Source organism: Emydura macquarii, unplaced genomic scaffold (assembly GCF_026122565.2).
Source record: "Emydura macquarii macquarii isolate MOO-44397 ecotype Brisbane River unplaced genomic scaffold, CSIRO-AGI_Emac_v2 contig_3128, whole genome shotgun sequence".
Taxonomy (NCBI): Eukaryota; Metazoa; Chordata; order Testudines; family Chelidae; genus Emydura; species Emydura macquarii.
In genome coordinates this window covers 902,230-917,683 of record NW_027133265.1, presented here as the reverse complement: position 1 = coordinate 917,683, position 15,454 = coordinate 902,230, and the positions used below count along the sequence as shown (strand labels likewise).

Sequence of the window (15,454 nt, the reverse complement as noted above, 5' to 3'; positions counted from 1 at the left end):
TGGGGAAGTGGGGGAGGGAAGGCCGGGGGCCGTAGAGGGAACGGACGCTGTACTGCTCCCGGCTCACCCATATAGGTCACGAGTCACGTGACTCCTCCCCCCCCCCCTCCGAGCCGCGCGGCGCGTGGGTGTGGATGGAATCGCCCCCCGCCCACCAAGCACCGTTCTACTAATGGCTGCCCCGCCCTCACCGCGCGGAGAGGACTAGCCTACGAAAACGCGTGCGAGGTCTCGCGGTAACTGCCGGCCGCTATTTAAGCTCCCGAGAGGGGGGTGCTCGCTCTCTCGTTCCTTGGGTTGGGTGGTGAGTGAGAGGGCGCGTGCAGGGAATAGGGTGACGCGCGCGCGGTTTCCCTGCCAAAGGCTGCACCGCCCGCCCACGGCTTTTAATGGTGGCTGGGCTGCTGGAGGATCGCCGGCCATGCGGCCGCTCTCCATGGGGGGGCTGGACCCGTGCCGGGGAGGCCGGGCAGAGCGCTCCTCGTCGGGAGCCGCGTGACGCTGTTGGGCCTGCGGGGGGCCGCTCCGGAAGCGTGTCCGATGGGGTGGCAGAAATACCGAGGAAGCCTGTGCAGGTAGCGAGGGATGCCTTCCCCCCCCCCCCCCCCCACCCGCTGTTCCCTGCGGGGCACTCAAACAGTCCCCGGCTGGCCGCGCCGCTCCCTCCCCTGCCTGCTCTGCTCGCTTGGGACACGGGGAGCGGGTGTTTGTGCACGGGTAGCTGCTAGCTAAGCTGTGCTGTCAGCAGGGCCGTTGCCTTCCTCTTAGAAACCATTGGCGGTATTAATGACAAGGCTTTATAGTTACTGTGACTCCGATAAGTAACAAACCAACAAGCTTCATAACCTGACCGAGCCCGGCACGTGGCTAATTGAACAACTTGTTTAACAAAGTGCAGCGCGAACTGCTCTGAAAACTGACCTCCGGTGCTTCCTACATGGAAAACCTGCTCTTAAAATCCTCTTTGGGATCAGATTGTGATATTTGACCCCTGCCCGTCACCCATAAATCCTGACTGTCCCGACATCGGGTCTAGATTTCTCTTCACTCCAATCTCCCCCCACAATTTAATTGCTGATACAACATTTTCCCTCCTAATTTGTATGCCTAGCATAGGTTGAAGTTGAACAATCCTGGGGCTGTCTTTTGCCCCTTCCCAAGTAGCTCTCTAGATTAGAAAGGCCCTGTGTCTCATTTCAGAGAGATGCTGGCACATGAAAATTAATATTTGATGTATAAACTGCTCACCCTGCATTCAAATCCTATGTTGTAAATCCTGAAAATAATGAAAGAAATATCTTGCATAATTAATGTTCATTTAACAAATTGCATTTTCCTCAATGTGAACAATGAAAATAATCTGTTTCATTTACAGGTTCTTGTCCTTCTCTTCCCCCCCCTCCCTCCCACCCCACACACCCCCCCCAGGTTGTATCTTAAACATCACACTGAAGATAAATTCTTAAACAAAACTGTTTATTGAAATTTTTTTAAGTAGAAACCTTTCTATTGGTTTTTCAGGTTTTTATTCAGTTTTAAAATCTTACATGTCCTTTTAATAGTGTTCAGATTCATTGTGTGTAACTATTGCCATATGCTTTGATTTCTACACAGCTTGCCTGCACTGTTCATATATATATATATATATATATATATATATATATATATATATATAGTTTGTTACAATATGTGTCTGATTCCAGTGAAAACAGTTACTGAATTGTAAAGGTGGCCCTTTCACTTAGATACTTAGTAGCCACATTAAAGTGATATAGGAATACAAAAATCCATGTGTCCATTATTAAAAAGATACTAATAGAATGATTAGTAACTTATTGCAAAAACATGGCTTATCCTCTTTTACTTTCTAGGGCTGAAGCTGGCTGCCGCTTTAGGAAAGCCAATATTTTTTCCTAGGTTTTTGAACCATTGACTTTTTGCTTTAGAATCTTTGAATTGGTTATTCATTAATTGATTGGATTGTATTCAAGAGATTTTATACACTAAAAAGCCAAATATGGTCATTTGAGAGTAATTTTTTTTTTAAAATAAGCAAGTGAATTTGTTGCTTTTATCTGTTGAAAATGTTGAACTTTAAACATCCTTTAAACATGGCATAGTAATGTCCTTTAAAATATTGTGCAGATAAATGACCACACCTGACTGAAATGCTAATAAAGGCACCTCTTAGGAATGAAGTTCCTCTGCTGGAAGGTAAGTGACTCTAATGTATGAAAGTTAATAGCTTGCCTTGATTATTACTGTGTGGTAGTTGCTGATTGATTAGAGAAATTTTTATGAATTACCTACAGATCTAAACTACACTAAATTTGTTGAGAATAATAAACTGTTAAAGATACCTTATGATTGTAATATTTCCCCTTTTTTGCTTTGCCCTCTTAAGGCAAACTGTGCTTTAAGTGGCCAACACAGAGGGGTATAGTAATTCTCTCTCAAACCCAGAGGTGAGGTTAAAACTCTTCTCTGGATCCTGTCGGGAGGCACAAACTTATGAGAAATCAATTTAATGTATTAGTTTTATTCGAGAATTGTATCTCTTCTTCAGGTTCATTGACTTGAACTGTTGATGCTTGCATCAGATGTCATGCTTAGCTTTGCTTTATGGTGTTAAAGAATGATTTGTGATTACATGAAGTTTTCCCTCATTTCAGAGTCCTCAAGAATGCATTTGCAATTATCAGATGCCTAGATATACTTCATAGAATTTGCAAGATACTTATTTGACATGAAAGAATCTTCTTGAATGTAAAACTCTTCTTAAAAAATGACATTCCCAGGTATGTAATGTAAATAGGAGTATCACACTGAAGGTGGCCGAGTACATAATTTTCTGTACTCGAAAATTAATGTAAAATAGAAGAAATTCTAAACTCATATACTTGGAGAAGCCTTGGAAGGTTAGCCATGGAAACTTGATTGTTCCTCTGAATAAAATAAACACTTCAGTATAGGATTATTTCAGAACCTCCTGCATCATAAAAACTTAGATTTTTATTTTTGCAATAAATGCTTACTACTAACAGCTGATAGGGGTCTGAAGTGACCTAGTATCACATGACTACAATTAATTTTACTGGCATAAAATTATTCTTCCCCTCTTAATGGCTTGACTTTCATTCTTGGCTCTTTGGATATTATCAGGGCACTAAAGGCCTTGTGTACGTTACAAGTTCACTGATCAAACTATAAAGGAGTGTTAAAATTGAGCTAGTTAAATTAGTGAGAACCCCAGTGTGGGCACTCTTAAATTGAAACCTGGCTTACATTGATTTAGCTGACCTCAACTTTAATTGGAAATGGCTGAGGAAAGCTTCAAGCATATTGGAGGCATGACAAATTATAACATCTGAAATTCTGATGTCAACTTATTTTTGGTTATTCTTCAGGTTGGTGGGGGGAACTTTCACTGAGAAATTTAATTGTACTGATACTTGCATTACAAAATGGTTCCTAATAAGGACTCCAGTACCTTGCTATGGAGTAGTACAACTTAGTAGTTGAACTCTATTCCCACATTGGTGCAGTTGTGCATATTCATATAGCCTGTGGGCTTGTGCTAACTACCACTATATATTGCAATTGTGAATTATTTTGCTCATGTTGAAACTTCTTTTACTTTTTTTTAACAGGGAAAAATCAACCAATAAGGGATTCAGACTTACAGCTCCTAATTTGGTGAAAGTGTGCTAGTGATTACTGACTTCCTCCATGATCATTAATTGTTTGCAGTAAATGTATCATGTCTAGAAAAACTTTAGAATAAGAAGAAATAGCTAGAACAGCACAATAGTTGGTAGAATCTGTTTACATGGTTAAATTTTTGACCCCGCTCATGTTTCAGTTCTAAAACTGAATAAAATTAGTGGTGTTAATCTTACTGCATTGCCTATGAATGTGAAGATTTAACTGGAATGTAAGAGGTTTACTTTGAATAACTCTTGCCTGGGGTTTTGAGACAAAAGTGTTTGGAGAATGTTTTTACATCATACTCTAACTTAATAAAGAATTTTGTTGTAAGATGTGCCTGGGCATTTTTGTGCATAAATACAGTAGAGGATTTGAAGTATGAACTGGATGCAACTGAAACATTAGCAGATACTATTCCTATATCTCATTGCAGATAGCCTCAGGTGTGCCTAGCCCTTGCACATCTGGGTCACAATCCAGCCAATATGCTGCTTCTCAGGCTGAGACACAAACAGGTCTCTTGTGGTCCACAGATTGAAGCTGGAGCCATTGCATGCTCTCTAGATGTTCCTATATAGCAGAGAGGAGATGAAGTGGTCATATTAAACAGTTAGCTATCATGTGGGGCAGACTCAATCAAGTAATGGCTTGACCTCATATTTGGCAATCACAAATATATGAAACTAAAGCACTGAAACCTCTGCCTTGCCAGAAAGTCAATGGTCAATAAGGCTGTTTTATTTCACATGGTGCAGTGAAAATAAGGATCTCTTACTAGTCTCAAACTTGAACACAGCAGTTTTACATGGCACGCTATTTAATTCAAACTAACCAATATATAAAACCATTTATAAAAATAAACGTAATTACCATGCCCAGTAAAATGACACTTGGTTTCAGGATAGAAAGATATACAAACCTTTAGTGTCCCTTTGTGAAAAGTGGGTTTTCAACAGGGTGGATTTATTTAAATCACCAAGAGACAATCATTGATTTAAATCAAATTTCCCATTGATACTTCACATATTTCTTAAACAATGGTGCAAATCTGATCACTAAAACCTGTTAATTTACAACTCAGTACAGCATTTTACAACATCTAGGAGGGTATACTTTATCTAAAAAATTACACAAATTAATAAAAATCAAGTTAGGAAAGAGTACTTCATACTCATATTTCAACAGCATCACGAATGTAGCAACAATTTCTCTGAAGTTTAAGGCTATGGATATAGGCTTCAGTATACTGAGCATATATTCTACTTTCCTGGACAGACTAGACCCATTAATTCATTTTAGGTTTAGCATGTTTGTGATGAGATGTAATTTTTTTTAAATTTAAAAATCCAATTTAAATCAAACTGATTTTTTTTAAATTGATTCTTATCCACTCTAGTTTTCAGAAACTTAAGATGTCCTTATATGCTACTTCCCACCTCCATCTGAGGAAGACCTTGTTGCTATTCTGCATTCTTTGCAGTGGCAGGCAATAGAATAGTGAGTTTACAAGCCTACTCTGCCAATGTATAAAGAAATGGAATGAAATATAGTTATCTGTGGAACCTTCTATTGTATTCTGCCTTCCTTGGTCTCAAAACTCATGTAACTACCTTATAATTACACTACTGGATCTATGTAACTTAGTGGACAACCATACATTTGCAGTTTAAGGTCCCAAGCATGTGGAGTAAGTGAGCTGTCATTGGAAAGTCTTAAACTTAAGGCTATAAGGGACTTTGTCAAATGCAATAGAACTTTGGAGGACTTGTTTGGGTTATATTTGTTTTATTTTCTTTTGAGCATATGTATGGTGTTTGAGAACAGGTTGTGCACCTGATGCATAAACTGTGGAAAAAAAAAAAAGAGGTAGTATATTTTCTTTTCAAGTGTACATTACATCCTAGGTTCTATGCAAAAAGACAGGACAAACTATCTTGAAGAGTACTTAAAATGTTTTCTTGTGAAAAAAGGACAATTAGTACATAGAGAGATCCTACAAGAAAGATTTAAGTTGTTGAAAAGCAGCATAGTAAAATCACCACACACAACTTGTAGAATTAAGCTTAATTTTGGAGTATTTATGTCTTATTGAAGTTTGTAGGTCCAAAATCCAGACTGCTTCCCTACACCATTGCTAGGAGCTCCATTTTGGAGCAATTCTTCAGACTAGTCTTCACCTTTAACAATGTTTGTTCTTTTACTATGGTGAAAGTGTTATTGTTTTCCCTGTTACCTGCCACAATGTTTTTTTTCCCCTCTAGCTATAGGACTTTATTGCTACTGCACTATCCTAGTGATGTACAAATGTCTGTATGCTAATGGAATACTTAAAACAGGTGTTTCTCAGTTAACTCCTCTACCACCAGCTAACTTAACTTTTTGGTAATTACTAATGTCAGATGCAGGTGATATGGCATGAGGAGGGTGTGCAGAGGAATAGTAATATTATAGAAGGCAAATTTGTTTCAACATATTTTGTCTAGAGGGAGTTGTAAGGATAAAAGAAAAAATATGCCTTTCTAACCCAGAGAACTGGATCTATAACTCTGGAGCTATTCAGAAAATGTAGTCCCCCCACAACTTTGTTTAATGCTCAAAACACTAAGTGAAAATGCAGTATTGACTAAGGCCTGTTTTACCTTACACACTTAGATTGACGGAAACTGCCTTTTGTTGACCTAATAATGTATGCATCTACATTACCAGGTCCCTTCCACCAACCTAACTCGTCTGTAATGTCAACTTAATTGCTCCACCTGGGTGCAAGAGGTAGTACTTAAATAGATGTTGATGGGTCAACAGAGAGGTAGTGTAGACGCTGTGTTGTGTAAGTCAAGTGACTGGGTCTCCAGGAGGTGTCCTGCCATGCTCCACTGGGATCATGCTGGAGCACATTTTCAATTCTGTTGCACAGAGCTAGGTACACAGGAAACATCCCTGCCCTTGTTCAAGCCTGGAGTACTCAAGAGATGGTGGATCTTATCAATCTTTGGGGAGAAAAAGTCTGTGCAGGCACAGCTCTGATCCAGCTGAAGAAATGTGAACATCTATGAAAAAATTGTGGGGGCTAGGGGGGAGAAGGGCTATGTCAGGGACAGGTAGCAGTGCTGCGTGAAAATTAAAGAACTTTAGCAGCTGACCCAGAAGACAAGGGAGGCAGACAGTTCTGGTTCTGCACCATAGACAGGCCGTCACTTCTACAATGAGCAGCATGTGATTCTCAGCAGCAACCCCACCATTACCCCTAAATGCAGTGTGGAGACCTCCCAGGAGTCTGGGTCCTGGGCCAACTCAAGCAACAATGAGGAGGACGTTCTGGCTGAGGAGGAGGAAGGAGAATTGGAGACATGCAAGGGAGGGAACCATTCTCGCCAGGAGTTATTTTTAGCAAAGATGCAAAAAAGTATGGCTTGTTTGCCATTGATAGCAGGGGGAGGGATGTTCCCATTCCTTCTGACACAATGTTTTGGTTCCATGAGGCTTTGCAAGCCCTTCCCAAAACCCTCTGCGGCTAGGGATTGCATTGTGGGATAGGTACCCCCAGTGCACTGCTCTGTGCGTAAATGCAAGAGCTGATAGTGAGGATGTATTCCACTGACACACACGTGGTAGGGATATGCCCATTACTGTAGTGTCTGACTGTGCACTTATATTAAGTCAACTTCACTTCATAGTGTAGATGTGCCCCAGATATCTAGTCATGGAACTAATGTATACAGAAGTTAATGAAACTGGCCACTTTCAGTATACATAGAAAATGGCTGCCAACTGCAGTACATTTGTTTCTATGGCAACTATAGGTTTTAATGTACAGCTTTTAGAAATGGTTGAGAAGTTTTACAGTAAAATTGGTTTTACTAAAAAATCAAAATGGATTTGGATTTTAAACATCAAATAGAAATGTCAATTATATAGTGAGCACTTTTAATGTTCTTGAAGATTATTACTTTTCAATAAATTACTATAATTGTGCGATAAATCAATTAGACATCCTTCCACTTTACATGGATAAGATTTATATTTTGCAAGAAGTGCTGTACATAGATTGTGGTTTTGAACTGGTGGATGTTTAAAAGTATAATAAACATTGATTAGAAAAACAAATGACTTCATTGAACAGCCAGTGTCTTAGACAATTTACTACTCATTTAATCTTAAAGTAATTGAGATTAATGGAAAGCTGCAAATATATTGTATTAAAATAATGGAATGAACACACTTACTGTTTGTTTCCTTCAATTTTTAGGTACATTTACACAAACAAAAATCTTAATAGTTTAGGAATCAATCACTTATTCCTATTCATACAAAATTATAACCCCCCACTCTGATTAATTGATTGGGATTAATTATGTTCTACGGCCCTTTTAATACTGTAAAGAATGAAGTATTACATTACATAGCTATTGTGACAACAGCCAGGAATAAGTAGCTGGAGCAAATGCAAATAATGCGTGGAAACACAAAAACTGTTGCACTACATAGGCTGTGATTCTGCAGGCACATTCATGCAGGTAGATCCATGCAGCTGTATAGTGCCTCATTGACTAGCTGAATAATGTCTTTTTAAACTAGTTTTTTTTAATCTTTCCCAGGCACTATGGTAATGCAAAGAAATTACTGGTATTTTTCTCCATTAATTCACTGGAAGAGATCTAAAGGAGAAGTGGAAGGCATACATTCTCAGGCGGCACTGGAAAATAGTTATTCTAAATCACAAATGGCCAAATACTATTGTCAGTCACACACATGTAAATTTGAAGTAACTCATTTAAATTTAGTAAAGTTACACAGGTCTAAATATTGGCAGAATTGGACTTGGTATGTGTTTCTTACATCTTGTAGACTTTGGTAGTATGTATAATTTGCACAGCTGAGATTACAAAGAATAACAAAAAGGAAAATGCATTTTCACTACTGCTCCTCCCCCGCCCCACTCTCTTCCATCTCCTTTTCTCTCTGCTTGTCTCTCCTGTTTTGAATCTGATTGGTGACTGCAAATTTAGGTTAGCACTGACTTGCCTGCACTCAGGCATTTTACCATCAGCTCCTGCTTTGAATGGAATTGACTAAATATGCAAGATTACTATAAAATTTATTTAACAGGTGTTTCTCTAAGTCCAGTTTTAGGAGCTAGTTGTCAATCAAATAGACATTAGGGGAAATGATAGTTTGACATCCATTCATTTGCTTTGTGTGCTGGCAACCCATTAATGAATGAAAGCCATAGTGTCATCTGACCCACTTTCTTTAAATCAGTGGATTGTTACCACCAATTTGAGAATCACTGATCAAAACCAAAAAGTGTAGATTAAGAAATTGTATTTCTTTAGCCTCATTAACAATGCTCTTAATCTCTGCAGCAAATATATGGGGCAGGAAAATTACTTTTTAAAGGAAGTAACCTAAATGGTGATTCATCCATGCCAGAGGTTTTTGCTATTTCATAATCTGGCATCATACTCAATATTGTCTTTTGATCAAGAAAAATACAAAACTTTTGAACAACTTATTCATCAGACTAATCAATCAGGCAACCATTTAACTCTGGGCTCTCTGACAAATACTGTATTTACAGATCAGTTCCACAACTTGTTTTTGTTAGAGATGGGCCAGAGCTGAGAAACTCTGATACAAACATCCTAAAGTTTGTGGCGGCTTAGCTCTGGTATCCTGGTTCAAGTCTGTCAGTGCTGATTTTTTAACTACTGTATGCAAATAATAAAATATATTCCGTTGGTTTAGTTTTAAACTTTTCTCACATACTGAGAAGGATAGTTCCTCCTACAGATGTATAACTATTGCATGCGATTTGTCTTTTTTAGACTCTATTGTACAAAATTATATGCATGCTTCCAAAGGAAAATATATCCCTACATATTGCATATCATGGTGTTTCTGTGATTTAGTCCTTACAATAATACTTTAATTAGTCCACCAGTTAGTTTTCTTTACTTTAGATATTTCCATTATCCAGAATTCAAAAAGTAATAGGGAAGTGGTTTCTCCACTATTGCAGATCATTCCACACATCTCACTCCAGACTCTACTTCTTAGCTTCTCTATCTTTTACGCTAAGGAAAAAGATACCATTATGAGGCTTATTGTGGTTATTGACGCTATGATCATTTGCGTGTGTCAGGAGTAGCATATAAGCCCTCTTCAAAGCCAGTGTTTTGGGGTGTTATCTTGATGTCAAATGCCTTAGCAGCAAGTTCTCTGATATTGACTGACTTTTGCTCCTGACCCTGATGTCAAGTTATTCTGGATATTCTCAAAGCCTGATGTCTGCACACCAGCTGCTTTGGCATAGGGTGTGTCTGCACTGAGCTTTTCTATGTTGTTGCCTTGGAATCCGATATGTGATCTCAGGCACTGAGGAGTTGGGTCCAAGTGTTGACTACTAGCCATGTCATCTCTACCGTTAAGCTAAGTATTGGCCATTGGTTGAGCTCCATTGGAAGTGGCTCTTTCTGCACCTCCTGGTAGTCCTATTCTTCTTGGGGCCTGAGCAGAGAAATCTCACCTGGGTAAAATTTTCAAAAGTGCTTAAGTCCCATTGACTTTCAGCGAGACTTTGACTTAGGAGCCTGTTCTGAAATTTTAACCTATACCTGTGTCCTTCTGTCTTTATTAAAGTAAGATTTTTCTTTGAGATGTGTTGCTCATGTCCATTCCATTATAGGTGTGTGCACGCCTCCGTGCACGGTTCCTGGAACTTTTTTCCCCTTAGCAGAGCCTGTAGGGCCGGCTCTGGCGCCTTCTGGAGCCCCACGCACATGCCGTAGTATATGAGGCGCTGCCGGCCCTATACCCCGTCAGTTCCTTCTTTCCACCCGTGCCGGTTGCTGGAACTAGCCTTGCTCTCAGCAAGTACCATTCCCCTTGTTTGGACTTGTTTGTTATTCTAAGTAGTTTAGTTAGTCAAGTAGTTGTTAAGTGTTGTTAAAAAGAGTAGTTAGAGATAAGGCAAGTCCCTGCAGACTTAGAGCGGCCGGGCTATGCCCCAGTTTCTGGGATTCAAGCCATGGGCCTCCTGTGGGAAGGCCTTTCCGCTCAGCGACCCCCACAACTGCTGCCTTAAGTGCTTGAGGGAGGCACACAGAAAAGAAAAGTGCAAGATCTGCAGGGCTTTTAAACCGGGGACTCAAAAGGACCGAGAGATCCGGTTGAAAGCCCTGCTGATGGAGGCAGCGCTCCGCCCGGTGTCTGAGCCAGCCCGCTCCACCTTGGTACTGAGTGTGACCTCAGTACAGAGCACACCACCGGCACCGGCCTCAACTCGGCACCGAGCAACATCACCAGTACCAAAGAGGAAGAAGCAGTGCGTGGAGTGCGGACACGCCCACACGCTGTCCATACGAGCAGGGTCAAGTATGGAGATGCACCATACCTGGCCTGTCGAGTCTTTTCCGGTGCCTGCATCTCCGGTCAGGGAGCCTCCCCCAAGTCCTGGGAGTGGAAAAGTGCCCCTCCCAACACCGTTGACACCGGAGGCTTTTCAGGCGGCAAGAGCCTTGTTGGCCTTGCCTACACCACTTCCGCCCTACCTACCTACCTACCCAGACACACACCCACACACACACACACACACCCCGGCCGAGGGACACGGGGCCGGTGTCACGGGGGAAACACACGTTGGGTCCCCCTGAAGGGTGGTGGAGATCCCTGCTATGGAGAGGAAGAGCCGGCCTGCTTCGACTCAGGACGCGGAGTCTCCCTCTTGGCGCCGACGTCAATCCCTGGCACAGAAGACAACGCAGGCCAGGAAGCAGCACCAGTCGAGGTCTGCCAGGAGGCGCTTGGATAGCTCCCGTCCCAGTTTCCCGGCACTGAGGAGTTTGCCCATGCCCAGATGGCACAGAACCTGGTCATCGTCAGAGGACCCGGCACCGAGGAGTTTGCCCGCACTGAGGCAGCGCAGAACCCAGTCACCATCGGAGGACCCGGCACCACACAGTCCATGACGCAGAATCCCGTCACCAGAGTCCAGCTCGGCACCGAGGAGCTCGGAGCGGTGCCGACCTTGGTCACCAGAAGGGTCTGCTGGGCTGCACAGCAAGCGGTACCGGAAGTCATTGGGACCGAGACGACGCTCTGGTGCCTCTAGCTCTTCAGAGCACATCTCCACTCGTCAGCACTATTTGCGGTGACGGAGCCAGGCCTCATCGTCCTCCAGGTCAGAGGTGTCGAGAGGGCGGTCCCTGACATGGAAGGGTGCCCGGGACCGAGAACATTCACGGCCCCGCCGGTCCAGTGACTCAGGGTCTCCCAGGGGGGACAGCCATCAGGCGAGCCGACGCCCCCCACACAGCGTCACAACCTGTGGCGCAGTCAGCCCCTGGTTGGCCCCAGGGTCAGTGGTCGCAGCAATGGCCTTATTGGGCCCCATGGGGTATCCAGATGGGGCTGGGGCCCCAATCCACCCTGTCATTAGGGGGTGCAGTCCGTGCCTCCAGCACAGGAGAGGGCCCATAGAGACCACTCCTCGGATGAGGAGTCGGACCCCATGGAGGGACCCTCAGTGGGTGTAACCCTTTGCCAGGAGAGGGTGCACCCGCAGGATGTGCTTCGACAGTCCTCTTCCTCCTCACCGGACAAGGCAGTCTCCCGGGACCACTCGGCGCCACTGGAGGATTTCAGGGCACACCAGGAGCTGCTCAAGAGGGTGGCTTCCAACTTGAGGCTGGAGGTGAAAGAGTTAGAAGAGGCTGAAGATAGCCGCTTTAATGTGCTAGCGGCAGCTGCCCCCAGCGAGAGTGGTCCTCCCAGTCCATGGAAGGGTCCTTAAAATTGTAAAGGCCCTGTGGCAAACCCCTTCCTCGGTCGCCCCTACATCAAAGGTGGCTGAAAGTATTACGTCCCGGCCGAAAGGTTTGAGTATCTGTTCACTCACCCTGCCCTGGGAACCCTACCCTGGTGGTAGACGCGGCTAACCAGTGTGACAGGCAAGGTCAGCCAGGGTCCACTCCCAAAAACAAGGACAATAAGAAGCTGGACTTGTTTGGGAGAACGGTTTATTCTATGGCAAGCCTGCAGTTCAGGATTGCCAACCATCAGGCCCTCCTGGGTAGATATAATTTCAACTTGTGGGACTCCCTCAGGCGGTTTGCTGAGGCCCTGCCCCAGTACCAGGCCTCAGACTTTAACACCATCGTGGAGGAAGGAACCACGGTGGCTAGGGCAGCGCTCCAGATGTCCTGTGATGTTGCTGATTCGGCAGGCAGGGCCATAGCCTCTGCTATCTCTATGAGAAGGTGCTTGTGGCTGCAGTCCTCAGGCCTGTCCCAGGAGGTGCAGCAATCAATTCAGGACCTCCCCTTCAATGAGTGAGCCCTATTCTCCAACCAGACTGATGCGAAGCTGCACGGTCTGAAGGACTCCAGGGCCACACTTCGCTCCCTGGGCCTGTACATGCCCCAGGCTTCCAGGCATCAGTCACAGCCCCAGGCACAGCAGCAGCCAAGGCCTCCGCCCAGGCCTTTTCAACCCTATAGGAATAGGGACAGGAATAGGGGGTTTATAAGGAGAAATCAGTCCCCCAGCTCGTCCTCAGCCCCCCAGCAGGGGCCCACCAGGGGGGTTGAGCAACCAGAGGAGACAGTTTTGATGGTGCGCCCGAGGGTGGCACCCTGAATGCTCTCCTGGATCCGCCCTGCCCCCTCCTAAACAGGTTAAGGCCCTTCTATCCCGAATGGGCAACGGTCATTTTGGACTGTTGGGTCCTTGGGCTAGTCTCAGGGGGCTATGCCCTACAGTTTACCCCCTCCCCAACAACCCCCTCCCTACATCCCTCTTCAGGGACCCCTCTCACGAGCAACTCCTCTTGCAGGAAGTGGACACCCTCCTCAACATAGAAGCGATGAAAATGGTCCCTCAAGGCAGAAGGGGGAAGCAGTTCTATTCCAGGTACTTCCTCATCCCCAAGGTGAAGGGGGGGTCTGAGACCCATATTAGACCTGCGTCGTCTAAACAAATGTCAAGCAACTCAGATTTCGCATGGTCTCCCTAACCTCCATTATCCCTTCCCTGGATCCAGGAGACTGGTATGCTGCCCTCGACCTCAAGAACCCATACTTTCATACTCCCCAGCCACAGGCACTTTCTCCATTTCACGGTGTCTGGCTCCCACTACCAGTTCACAGCTCTGCCCTTTGGCCTGTCTTCGGCTCCAAGGGTGTTCACCAAGTGCATGGTGGTAATGGCTACCCACTTGAGACGAATGGGTGTGCAAATTTACCTGGATGATTGGCTGATCAGGGGCATGTCCAAATCCCAAGTGCAGGAGAGCGTCACCCTCACTTGCTCCACGTGCAGCAGGCTGGGACTGCTCATAAATGAGCAGAAGTCCACACTAACCCCAGTGCAATGCATAGAATTAATTGGGGCCATTCTGGACACTTCCCAGGCCAGAGCCTTCCTGCCTCAGCCACGTTTCGAGGTGATGGTCTCTATCATTGCCCAGCTGCACCGATATCCCATGACAACAACCAGGCACTGCCTACAGCTGTTAGGCCACATGGCAGCCTGAATGTACGTAGTGAGATTAGCTCGTCTGAGGCTCAGACTGCTCCAGGCATGGTTGGCCTCAGTATATGTGCCGAGCAGACACCGAGTGGTCACAGTTCCCTCGCCCATCTTAGCTTCCCTAAACTGGTGGTGGACTCCCAGGGCAGTGACGAAGGGCGTCCCGTTCAGGGAACTGGTCCCGTCGGTCACCCTAAATTCTGACACATCGGATGTAGGATGGGGAGCCAATATCAGCACCAATTTAGGCACTCAGGGACTCTGGTCAGGGAAGAGGAGGCTCCTGCACATCAACGTGAAGGAGCTGAGGGCCATTTGCCTGGCGTGCAAGGTGTTCCTTCGATTCTTGACAGGCAGAGTGGTGCGGGTGCTGACGGACAACACTGCAGCCATGTTTTACATAAACAGGCAGGGGGGAGCGCGCTCTTCAGCGCTCTGCAAGGAAGCTACCCGTCTGTGGGACCTGGCCATGAGGCAGGATTTCCACTTGACTGCCTCTAACCTCCTGGGAGTGAGGAATGACAAGGCGGATTGCCTCAGCAGGTCTTTTCTACCCCACCCCCACTGGTTGTTGCACCCACAGGTGGTGGCTATGATCTTTCAGAAGTGGGGAATTCCCTAACGACCTATTCACGTCGACCTAGAACGCAAAATGTCCGAGGTTCTGTTCACTCCAGGGTCACAAGACTGGGTCGATTTCCAACGTGTTCCTCATGAACTGGACGGGGACTCTCATGTACGTGTTTCCGCCCATTCCGCTCCTGCCCAAAGTCCTGCTGAAAATAAAGAGGGACAGGGCGGATGTTATACTCATCGCTCTGGCCTGGCTGGGACAGCACTGCTTCAGCATGCTGCTAGACCTTTTGATCACCCCACCCCTGGAGCTCCTGAGGTGGCATGACCTTCTATCCCAGGACCACAGTCGCCTGTTGCACCTGGACCTGGACTCCCTGCACCTCACAGCCTGGAGGCTCTGTGGCTGACTGAGGGAGAGAGCCTGCTCAGTGCAGGTCCAACAAACCTTTGACACAGGTCGTGTATCGGGCTAAGTGGAAACGGTTTACCTCTTGAGTGGAGTCCCAGGGTATCCCGCCCAGCCTCTCGCCTATACAGGTGATCCTGGAGTACCTGCTCCAGCTAAAGCTCCAGGGTCTGGCGCTGGCCTCGCTGAAGGTTCACCTGGCGGCCATTTCGGCCTTCCATCAGCCGCTAGAGGGGA

The 15,454-nt window shown here is 45.2% G+C and overlaps 1 long non-coding RNA gene and 1 other non-coding gene across 2 annotated transcripts; both read left to right on the top strand.

The window, feature by feature from the left end:
• Nucleotides 1–285: 285 nt before the first annotated feature.
• LOC137141983 (uncharacterized) lies at nt 286–4,038 on the top strand. Its single transcript, XR_010916806.1, has 4 exons — nt 286–575; nt 2,146–2,214; nt 2,673–2,798; nt 3,651–4,038. It is a non-coding gene; the product is annotated as an uncharacterized lncRNA (long non-coding RNA).
• LOC137142066 (small nucleolar RNA SNORA26) lies at nt 2,392–2,509 on the top strand. Its single transcript, XR_010916845.1, has one exon. It is a non-coding gene; the product is annotated as a small nucleolar RNA SNORA26 (small nucleolar RNA).
• Nucleotides 4,039–15,454: the final 11,416 nt, after the last annotated feature.